Source organism: Scyliorhinus canicula, chromosome 18, assembly GCF_902713615.1.
Source record: "Scyliorhinus canicula chromosome 18, sScyCan1.1, whole genome shotgun sequence".
In the NCBI taxonomy this organism is placed as follows: domain Eukaryota; kingdom Metazoa; phylum Chordata; class Chondrichthyes; order Carcharhiniformes; family Scyliorhinidae; genus Scyliorhinus; species Scyliorhinus canicula.
In genome coordinates this window covers 37,208,445-37,221,077 of record NC_052163.1, presented here as the reverse complement: position 1 = coordinate 37,221,077, position 12,633 = coordinate 37,208,445, and positions in this window count along the sequence as shown.

Genomic DNA, 12,633 nt, shown 5'->3' with positions numbered 1-12,633 from the left:
ATTGAATGCGAGACGAGTTGCTGTACAAAAGTAGGCTTTAATAAGCTAGATGTTAGCCCTGCGGTCGACTACAGTAAATGGCCGACCGCCGGGCGTGCTGGGTATTATACCTCGCCCTGGAGGCAGGGTTAACTCTGCCTCTCGACCAATCGGGGAGCCGTCACATGACTGGTCTCAACCAATCGGTCGAGAGCCACATGAACGACCAGGGCCAATGGTAAGCCGGTGTTCTGCACCAATGGCAGGCAGCTATGTTAATCATACCACCACACGGATCATTTACAATGGGCCGAAAATAGCGTGAACCTGGCGGGGGGGCGGCACAAATTTAAACTCAGAATGGTGGCTGGGGTTCAATCTTTGGGGGGTGGGGTGGATCACTAGCAGGCCTTACCTTCTATTCACTTTGGGATGTCCCTTGCTTTAAGATGATCTGGAGGCTGGCATGTAGGCATCACTTTGTCCTCCTTGCTGAACTGGTGGCCAACTCACTACTGAGGGAGTGCCTGTACTTAGGGGGTGAGAGGGGGTGAATACAGAGGTTCAGCACTGGGAGTGATTGAGGTTCCTGGGTGGGATCCCATGAGAGGTCAGACTGTAAGGGCAGAGTGGGTTTCCCAGGAAAATGCTGCCTCATGGAGGAATGAACACCCTCTCACTTGGGGGAAACACAACAAACTGAGTAAAACCCAACACTCAGGCAGAAAAGCAAGTGGTTAAGCTGTGATGAATATCAATTCCATTTGGCGAGGAAATTTGTCTCAGGAAGAAGTCTGCAGGGCTGTGAAATGGGAGAATGAGGGTGCCCTCCAGATATGTGCTCATCATGCTCATTGCAGGCTTCGGTCTAATCAGCTATGCCTCATCCGTTACAAGAGGAACTCAATTGGTTGATATGCACCCTTCATAGACAAGTCAAGTCAATTGTGCCAATGAAATATGCAGAGCCAAAGGTCTCTACCAATGATTGAATTTCCAAGCATAAATAGTTCCACCGAGCTGGCCAGGGAGGACCAGGATTGTGCCTGTGCTGATAGTGAAGTGCGACAACAGCAAAGGACAAATGATCATTCCTGAAACCTTATGAGTAAACATCTCATCATTTATCCCCTGCGATGTACTAATGCCATCCATCCTCCCTGCCAGGGCAATCAGATGATCAGCCCACACCACCCTCACACCCTCTGGCAGCCACAGTTCAGAGCAGCTGAGAATTCTCAGACATCACCAATAGGGAGACATCACATCTGTCACTGGAACCCTCCACAAGTGTAGATATTCACAGCTCAGTAGGATTAACTAGTATCCAGTCTTCTGGGTCACTCACAGGTGAGTACCTCAACAGCTGACGATCCACAGCAAGCGGAGGCAGAGATGACCCATGAATTTAGCACTCGAGGATGCCTGGGCCCTGCTAAACCCCTGGCCAATAATGTGCTGGGTCATCCCCAACCTGATGGAACTGCAAAGACAGTCAACAGCATCAAGAAAGGATGGCAGTATCGCTAATTGGACTGCAAGGCCAACTGGAGGAGTCCAATAGCCTTCTGAGTGAGGAGATGTTGCCGTCAATGCTCCCACTAGTTATCCCCACTGAGGCACGAGTATTTGGACGCAGGTGACGCCAGTGATGCCTCTTCAATGCTAATCTCATCATGTCCAGAAGGTGAGTGGATGGGCCAACTGATTGACCTGCAAGGCACGCGAGATGGTATTAATACATGACAGGACATCAAGATAGCAGAAAGTAAACTCCCGCAAGGTTGTCATCCTGGCTGAGTTTTGAGGATTCTCCCTTTTGCCACCCCACCTCATCCTCTGCATAGCTCCTCACAGGACAGTTCAAGGGCTCTCTCCTGAAACATTCAGAGGATCTTCAACTCAGGTATCACTTTGGCAGGCTGTGCTTGCTCATGCAGCTTCTGCTGAAGATTGTCCTGCTAAGAGAGAGATGGAGGAGAATTAGGCAGGGCCCATGCTAGGTCAGATGGTAATGATGTCTGGCATGCATGGTAGGTGAGTGGGTGCTGACACGTGAGGAGAAGAGGTGCCAATGTGGAGGAAGGGGCAGGGATCAGCAATGCAAGTGTTGGGTACCTTGTGAGGCGGCTGGGACTGAGGTCACTGTGGAGGTGTGATGGCTGTGTTAATGGGTGCGGGTAGACACATGAGAATGGTTACTTACCCTGGCTGCACAATGAAGGTCATTCATCTTCTCCCTGCACTGGATCCCTGTCCTCTTATGCAGTGAGCTGGCACTCACTATCACTGTTAAGCCTCCCATGCAGAGTTGGTAACCTTACTGGCTGCCAGTGTGAGGAGAGAGGATGTCACACTTCTGCTCCACCCCATCCAGCACCTTGGTGAGGGCACCCTCTGAGAATTGTGGGGCCATTGCCCTGGCTACCATCTCTCCAATTAGACGTGTAACAAGTTATGGGGAGGCATTTAAAATGTGAGCCCCACTGATTGCTGCTCAATTAATGCCAGGTCAAGCGTTTCAGCCAGCCTTCCACAAGTATGGCATTAAACCTTTCTCTCTCTTTCTCTTCCCTCCCCCTCCTCCCCCTCCTCCCCTCCCTCCCCTCCTCCCCCTCCCCCCTTCCCCTCCCCCCCCTTCCCCCTCCTCGCCCCTCCCCCCTTCCCCTCCTCCCCCTCCACCTTCCGCCTCCTCCCCCCTTGCCCCTCCTCCCCCTCCCCCCTTCCCCTCCTCCCCCCTTCCCCTCCTCCCCCTCCTCCCTTCCCCCTTCCCTCCTCCCTCCCTCCCCCCTTCCCTCCTCCCTCCCCTCCCCCCTCCCCTCCCTCCCCCCTCCCCCTCCCTCCCACTCCCCCTCCCCTCCCCCCTCCCCCCCGCCCACTCCCCCCTCCCCTCCCCTCCCACTCCCCCCTCCCCCTCCCCTCCCCTCCCCCCTCCCCCCCTCCCCTCCCCTCCCCCCTCCCCTCCCCACTTCCCCCCTCCCTCACCCCCTCCCCCCTCACCCCCCCCTCCCCCCTTCCCCCTCCCCCCCTCACCCCTCCCCCTCCCCCCCTTACCCTCCCCTCCCCCTCCCCCACTCCCCTCCCCCCACCCTCTCCCCCCCCTCCCCCCACTCCCCTCCCCCCACCCTCTCCCCCCCTCTCTCCCCCTCTCATGGCATGAGGCACCAATGCTAACCACTGCACTACCATGCTGCCCAAGAATCTTCAAATTCACTTACTGACATTGAACGTGGGGTCTGCAGCCAGATAGAAAGGCCTGGCAGGCTGGTTAGTGGCCCACAAGCCATGTGTTGGCTAAGCCTGTTATGGGGCAAAGGTTGCTGGAGTGATGGTTGTTGGCAACGATAAAGGGTTTAAAGATTACATTTTTATGAAGAGGTGACCGAGGAAGATCTGAAAGGGGGACAAATATGACCAGAGAAAACAGAGCTATGGGAGTGCTGGGGCAAAGACAGGTAGAAGAGAGTTGGGAAACAGGTGGAAAAGGATCAATGAAGCAGGAATTGGACCACATGAATTGGGTATGTAGATACCAAACATACATCAAGTAATGGGATGTATATCAAGTCAGAACCCAGATAAATTAAAGGTTGAGGTGGATAAATACTTCATTGCTGTAGTAGAAAGTGTCCAAATAAATCAAGTTATGAATAGGACTGGTGTAGATGTTTGTAGAGAACGTAGACTGTCAGTTGCATGAATGAGGACTAGAAAACATTTGGGGTCCTTCGTATGGAGGACACCAAAAAACTCCCAAATCAGAAATTACTGTGACTTAATTATATCCATTTCTTTTTCTGAAAGTTATCCTTTCAGAAGTTCCACTTAAAAACTGATGCAAACTGTTGAAATGTTTGGTTTCAACAGGTTTCTAGGTCAAATGGTGAGTAAACCTTTCCTCACTTTATTCCAGTCATCACATCAGTAATCATCAACTCCAGCTGAGATAATGATTACTGTGAAATATTATTACAGTGACACAGTGAAGAAAAGGTCAGTGCTTTTGACATGTTTGATGCTAATCATTATTTTTTTATCTTTTGCAGATTTCTATCTGCTAATGGCCATCATAATATTTATTCTACTTTGCCTGTTCACATCTTGCACAGCAGAGTGCAAGAGTTTCTTCCTCATATAAATGAGGAATGTTAAGCAATACACATTTTAGGTATGTAATGATTTCTACATTTATCCTGCAATATTAATAACTCCAAAGAAAAAAAAACACTTATTAAAATACATTAACAGATTTGTTGCAGAACCCTTTTGTGAGACAACAATGCCCCATGGTTCATTTGATTATATCTACTCAGCAGGTCACAGCACTATAGGGAAGCATGAAGCTTGCACATCTCCAGAAAATGCCATCCATGGGTTAGTTTCTGTTTTGTTCACCAACAAAGCTGCTGACTAATATCTCTGGATATTCTTGTTCCATTTTGACTTTTGCCAATCCTGGCCAGAGGTCACTGCCTCTGTGGATTTTGTACATTTTCCCAATGTTCACCCGAGTCTCACCCCCCACAGCCCAAAGATGTGCAGGCTAGATGGATTGACCACACTAAATTGCCCCTTAATTGGAAAGAAAATATGATTGGGTTTTCTTTTTTAAAAATTCTGACTTTTGCAACCATGTTTTCACTGGGTTGCTTTGATCTGCCTTCAAAAGGGTTTAATTGAACTCACAGGCAGTGCCTCCTCTAAGCTGTGCAGTCAAATAGCAACCCCAAGGTCTCCCATGTGCACCACACACTGGTTGGCCCCTTTATTTTAGCATGTGTGCAGCTGTGCAAAACAAGTTACAGGGCAAGCACTACAAAAATACTACATTAGTTAAGGGTGGGCTGGTGGCTCTGCTTCAAGGTTGAAAGATGAACAATGCAGGAGGGGCAGCTGGGAGAAGCAGGCTAATGGGAGATGTCATGCAGAGGATGGGATTTTTCAGTACTTGCCCCAGCAAGGATCTTCCAGTGGCACGATGGTTGAACCACACAAAACAGCATCAACATCAGCAGGAATGGGTGTAGCTTTTGAGGCCCTGGTGGTAGAAGAGGTGGTGGGAGTGAGGAAGGCACCCAGAAATGGGGGGCATCCAGAAGGTGGGTACCCAGAGTCATCAGACAACATTTTCCCTCACCTGACATTCACTTAAGGCAAGCAGCAGAAGGTAAGGCCTCATTGCTTCGCCAATGGGGTTACCAGTGAGCTAGACCACCTACAGTAGCCACAATGAGACTTGAAGTAGGCCAGCTACAGCATTGATTGCAACATTCAAGCCCACAGAAAACTTCATGCAGTGTACACATTCCAGACTGATACATACCACAGTATCCAGGAGGTCATCAGGGTTCTCAGTACTGGTGGTGCACCCATAACAATTTTTAATTGGCCAGATTGAGGAAAGGTGATGGAGCACTACACTTGACCTCTCCTAGTCCATAGACTGTACACCTGCCTGTATCATCATCACCATCCTGCCATTTTACTGGGCAGAAAGACTAAAGGTAGGACAATTGATGAGCAGTAACAGCTGTTTCAGGAGATATTCAACTCTCCCAACTAAAATATATTCCAGAGAGGAAGAAAGTTTGTAAGAGGGGGAAAAATATCCATTACTAAGCAAGAAAGTAAAAGATAACATGAAGACAAAACTAAAATATACCTTTAATAAGTCCATCAAAGCAAAAGTCCCTTCACCAGAATTCCCTTTATTTACAGAGCAGCCTGATGCATTCAGCTTGCTGTCTACACTGGGAGTGTAGAGGGGGCTCTGTCACTCCCTGTTATATGCAGAGAAAGGGGTTCCCTGATTGGGCCACTAATCAGGGAACTCATATTCTAATTGGCAAATCTCAAAGGTCTGGTCGAAGTCATCACATACAATATTGCAAAGGTCTGTGGCAGGCTGGAAGATTGGGAAAATTTTAAAGATCAACAAAGGGTTACTAAAAAAGTAATAAAAAGAGCAAAGGTAAATTATGAAAGAAAACCAGCGCAAAATATAAAAAAGGATAGTAAAAGCTTCTAAAAAAAGGAAGAGAGTAGCTGTAATGTGAATGTTGGTCTCTTTGAGGATGAGATCCCCAGAGAGTTAATAGTAGAGAATACAGAAATGGCAGAGAACCTAAATCAACATTTTGCCCCAATTCCCATGGTGGAGGACAGTAGTATCATCCCAATAGTAACCAGTTAATTTAGCAACTGTCATTGGGAAATTGTTAGAACACATTATTAAGGAAGAAATAACAGAACATTTGGAAAGTCGAAATGCAATCCATCAGTCAGTCATCATAGTTTTATGAAGGGTAAATCGTGTTTGACTAATTTGATAGAGTTCTTTGAAGATGTAACAAGCCAAGTGGATAATGGGGATCCTGTAGATGTAGTACATCTGGACTTCCAGAAGGCATTTGATAAGATGCCACGCAAAAAGGTAATACACAAGGAAGGGAAGACCACATGTGGTTAGGGCTAATTTATTATCTTGGATAGAATTGAGAATTGGGGCGAAATATTGGCTAACAGAGAGAAGGCAGAGAGGCGGGATAAATGGGTATTTTTCTGGTTGGTAAGATGTAACTAATGGGGTACCACATGGTTCGGTCCTAGGGCCCAAACTAGTTATAATGTATATTGATGACTTGGATACAGGGATAGAAGGTACTCTAGCCAAATTTGCAAATGACACTGAAATAGATGGGATAATAAGTTGCAATGTAGAAATGAGAAATGTGCAAATGGCTATAGATAGGTTCGATGAGTGGGCCAACATTTAACCTGGATAAGTGTGAGGTTATCCATTTTGGTCAGAAAAATAGAAGGGCAACTTATTGTCCAAATGGAGAGAAACATCAGGGCCCTATGGTGCAGAGTTTCAGGGTGTCCTCGTGCATGATTTGCAGAGAACTAGCATGCAGTTACAGCAGGTAATGAAGAAAGCAAATGGAATTATGGCTAAAGGAATAGAGTATGAAAGCAGTAAAGTGTTGCTGAAACAGTGCAAGGCATTGGCAAGACCGCACCTGGATAACTGCATACAGTTTAGTCCTCTTAATCGAGGAGAGATGTACATAGAACATAGAACAGTACATCACAGTACAGGCCCTTCGGCCCACGATGTTGTGCCGACCATTTATCCTAATTTAAGGTCAACCTAACCTACACCCCTTCGATTTACTGCTGTCTATGTACCTGTCCAAGAGTCGCTTAAATATAGCTGCATTAGAGGCAGTCCAGAGGAGGTTCACTAGATTGGTTCCAGAGACAAGGGGTTTGACTTATGCAGAGATTGAGCAGTTCAGGCCTCTCTTGAATTTAGAAGAATGAAAGATCTAATTTAGGTATTTAAGATAATAAAAGATATTGACAAAGTAGACGTAGAGTGGATGCTTCCTCTTGTAAGCCTGCTTCATATCTATATATTTGTGTTTTGAGCAAAATATAGTTACCCGTGAGATGCCAAGTGATTAATATTTTTATATGTCAAACGTAATTTCAGCCCAGGATACATTGTCAGTGCCAGGGGAGTTAGACCATTCAAATAAAACAGCCTTAGTAGGCCAATCAGATCCTCGCTCTTTGTCACACTATTCAATTAGATCACGGCTCATCTTTATGTTATCCCCATCAAGCTGCCGTGGTTCTGGAAAATTTAATTGACCTAGCCTCAACAGCGTTTTGGGGGAGGGAGTTCCAGATTTCCACTACTTTGTGTGAAGAAAATTTTAAATCACGCCGAAGGGTCTCTTGTGAATCTACGATTTCCATTGCTCTACAATCGGCGGGCCATGCCTTCAGCTACTTCTACCTTAAGTTCTAAAGTTCCCTCTACACACTTCTCGGCCTCTCACCCTCTCTCTGATGATGCTCCTTTATTCATCTATTTGACTAAGCTTTTGGTCACATCTATTGATAACTCATATGTACCGAACTTTGCATTATGGGGCATTTGTTATGTGGGCCATTGTTAGTCACACATTATGATTTGGAAATACAACGAGGCTCAGTAGACACAATATATGCCAGAAATGCAAGATTTTAATCAGTAAACAAGTTGGTTGTAACCCTGAGTTTAATGATGTCACAAAAGCTTAGATTCATCTCACTATTTCTGCCTATCCAGCAGAAACATGCTTATTTTGGAAGCTGAGCTGCAGTAATGGATCGCAAATGACTCCAGAACAGACAGCCACATGCAGGACTAGAACACCAAATATGTTCCTGTCGTGATTAAAAGGGTTTAGGCCAGGAAGAAAAATAAATGTTTAGTGACTTTGGTTTGCAGTTTGATTTGGATGTTTTCGGCATTCCTTTACTGCGTACGTAGTTTAGAATGACGGAGTATGATGTTTTGAAGATCTAATTAATAGACCCACAAAGTGATCATCTCGTGTGGCACTGGTTTCCACGTCCTCAGTGGCGTGTGACATCTCATGCACTGCACCTCCTGTTCATAATCTCAAACACGACAAGTCCATCTTGTACAAACCACAGCACAAACTGAGGCTGACACCAGAACCATTGTGGTGGTGACCTTTTATGCAGAGTATCAGAAAGCTGATTTCATTATTGAGTAATACTTACAGAAACAGACCATTTTAGATAATTAATTGCACACCAGCGGCATAAACCTTATTAAATTACTTGTTAACCTATGAGACACTAAATGGCCATTAATGTCCAAATGTAATTGAGGGGGACATCTTAACTTTGTGGGATAGTGTAAAATGAGTGATAGTGAGTCTGCAGATCTTTTCCAATTTTTACACTCTGACTGCATTGCTGACTCACTATCAATTCTTATACACTATCGCATAGACTGTATGCAATTTTTTACTGCTTATGTTGATGGAAGAGTATAAGGAACTCAATATGTTCACGGGTTGCTGTACCTGTGCAATGCCTATACCCTGGGAGCAGCTCGATGCTGCGTGAACGAAATTGCCACCAGTGCTGACATTATTTTGTGCAAGAGCACTCCTTGCTGCCATTGAAGAAGGCGCATCACCAGTTCTCACATGCCTACACCCACCAGTTCCTAGAAGACTGGAAAGAGAACATTGCCAGTTGATTTAACATCAACAACACCGCCAAGGCCCAAATGATTGCATCAGAGAATTTTGCAGAATTTGCACGTGACAATTAAGGTGTCAAGGAACATATGTGCAAAGGAGCAGTTTAATTACCGAAACTTTTCCCCACAACTTCACAGCTTTTGCTTGTAGAATGGGTGGAATTGATTGTGAAACTGATGAGAGATTACAGGATTAGTTTAATTTTGCGATCAGACTTTTGATATCTCCAGTGGGGACAGTGAAGATTCATGACCAGGCCCATAATTCTTGCACAAAGCCAATGGAGCATCACAATGTCCAGCTACAATGATTACATATAAAATGACAATTAAAACACAACTGTTGGGCGATACATAGATAGATACATAGAAGATAAGATCAGGAGGAGGCCTTTTGGCCCTTCGAGCCTCATCCTGCTTTCTCCCCATACCCTTTGATCCCATTCTTCCCAAATGCTATATCTAGCCGCCTCTTGAATATATTGAATGATTTAGCATCAACTACTTCCTGTGGTAATGAATTTCACAGACTCACCACTCTTTGGATGAAGAAATGTCTCCTTATCTCTGTCTGAAATGGTTTGCTCTGAATCCTCAGACTGTGACCCTTGGTTCTGGACACACCCATCATTGGTGACATCTTCCCTGCATCTATCCTGTCTAGTCCTGTTAGAATTTTCTGAGTCCCTATGAGATCACCCCTCATTCTTCTGAATACTAGCGAAAACAATACCAACCTAGTCAATCTCTCCTCATATGACATTCCCGCCATCCCTGGAATCAGTCTGGTAAACCTTCACTTCAGAGCAAGAACATCTTTCCTCAGAGAAGGAGACCAAAACTGCACTCAATATTCCAAGTATGGCATCACCCAGGACCTGTACAACTTCAGCAACACATCCCTGCATCTATACTCAAAACTACTCGCAATGAAGGCCAACATACCATTAGCCTTCTTTCCCGCCTGCTGCACCTGCATGGTTACCTTCAGGGAGTGGTGCGCAAGTACACCCAGTTACCGCTGCGCACTTCCCTCTCCCGATTTACAACCATTCAGGTAGTAAACTGCCTTCCTGTTTTTTATTCCGAAGTGAGTAACCTCACACTTATCCAATTGATACTCCATCTGTCATTGATTTACCCACTTGCCCAACCTGTCCAGATCATTCTGTAGGATCCCTGCATCCCCGTCACCCTCCCACCTAACTTGGTATCATCTGCAAACTTTGAGATGTTACATTTTGTTCCCTCTTCCAAATCATTAATATATATTGTGAATAGCTGGGGTCCCAGCACCGACCCCTGTGGCACCCCACTAGTTACTGCCTACCAATTTGAAAAGGACCCATTAATTCTTACTCTTTGTTTCCTCTCTGCCAATCCACCTCAATACATTTCCCCCAATCCCACGCGCTTTAATTTTGCACAAGAGTAATCTCTTATGCGGGACTTTGTCAAACGCTTTCTGAAAGTCCAAATATACCACATCAACTGGCTCCCCCTTGTCAACTGTACTGGTTACATCTTCAAAGAATTCTAACAGATTTGTCAAGCATGATTTTCACTTCATAAATCCATGCTGACTCTGACTGATCCTGACACTGCTTTCCAAATGTTCCGCTATAAAGTCCTTGATAATGGATTCAAGAATTTTCCCCACTACCAATGTTAGGCTTCCTTGTCTATAATTCACTGCTTTCTCTGTACCTCCCTTTTTGAATGCGTGGGTGCGTGGGTTTCCTCCCACAGTCCAAAGATGTGCAGGTTAGGTGGATTGGCCATGATAAATTGCCATTGGTGTCCAAAATTGCCCTTAGCGTTGGGTGGGGTTACTGGGTTATGGGGGTAGGGTGGAGGTGTTGACCGTGGGTATGTTTGCTCTTTCCAAGAGCTGGTGCAGACTCGATGGGCCGAATGGCCTCCATCTGCACTGTAAATTCTATTCTATGAATATCGGAGTGACGTGAGCTACCCTCTAATCGGCAGGGACTGTTCCAGTGTCTATAGAATCCTGGAAGATGACCACCAATGCATCCCCTATTTCCAGAGCTACCTCCTTAAGCACACTGGGATGCAGATACTCAGGATATCAGCTGAAATTTCCCATGGAGCAGAAATCTTCGTCGATTGTCAATCCATTCCTCCTATCCTCCGCCACTTTTGGAGTTCCACATTTCCTCAGAAATGAAGCTGCTTCCTCGGAGAATTGGATCACTGGGGGAAGACAAGCCACCATCCCTTTTCATAGCAGTAGCTGTCATCTTCTGGGAGGTGTTCACTAAAAAGTTGGAATATTTAAAAGGCTTTTCAGTGTTTTATTGTATGAATGAATGAATGGGTGAGTGAATGGATGACAGCCTGGGAGAGTGAGTGGGTGAGTGATCAGGTGAGTGATTGGGTGAATGGATGGAAATGTATGTGGGTGAGAGGCCAGAGTGGATGATGGAAGTGGGTAAGGGAGTAGGCTTGGTGAGGCAATTGGGTATCACAGAACCATTACGGCCATTTGGCCCATCGAGTCTGCACCAGCTCTCCAAACGAACATCATGACTTGGTGCCATTCCCCTGCCTATACTGCATATCCCTGTGCATAATTTCTATTCAAGTAACCATCTAATGCATTCTTGAATGTCTCAATTGAACCTGCCTCCACCACACTTCCAGGCAGTGCATTCCAGACCCGAACAATACATTGTGTGAAAAAGTTTTTTCTCATGTCACATTTTCTTCTTTTCAAGTAACTTTAAATCTGTGCCCTCAAATTCTCGATCCTTTTACGATCCCATCTGTCCGTCCTATCTGCCTCATAATTTTGAACTTCTCTATCAAACCTCCTCTTCGCCTTCTAAGAGATTTGATGCAGATAGGGTAAGAGGGTAAGGCGGGTGAGGTAAGTGGGTAATGGGGTAGGATAGCAGTTGGACCAGCTGGTGTGTGGGCAGGTGATAGGGTGGTAGGATGGCAAGTCAGAAAGGTGATGGGTTGTTAGTGTGATAGATATGGTGGCAGCTGAGTGGGGTGGTAGGTGGATAGAGTGTAGGTGAATAGTTTGGTTAGGTGGTAGGTTGATAGGGCAGTAGATGGGTAAAGTGGTAGGTGGGTAGTGTGGTTAGGTGGCAGGTGGGAATGGTGCCAGCTGGATAAGGTAGGTTGTTATGGTGTTTAATTTTGTTCCCTTACATGATGGATGATATTAAAAGTCTGGAGAAAGCTCAGAATAAGACAGCTAGAATGATATAAAATCTCAATATTCAGAGATGTAAAGAGAGGGTCTGTGAGTTGGTCCCTTTTGTACAAAAGGCTGGATGGGAAAAATAGCTTGTTGCACTCTTGCTGTTGATGTTAAGTGGTTAAAATGGAGCCTAATTCCAGAGACCAATACCCTGCGGCACAAGAATGTCTTCAAAACATCTCCCCCCAAATTTGATTATATAGCACTCATAGGGCGCAATTCTCTGGAAAAATTTCTAAGTGTGCAAGCGAGCGGGAATTGTCGGCACTCAGCCCAGCGAGGCCGGCAATGCTATTCAATGTTAAGCGGCACACTTCACGCGGCCTCAAGGGCTTCCTGCCCTGAATGC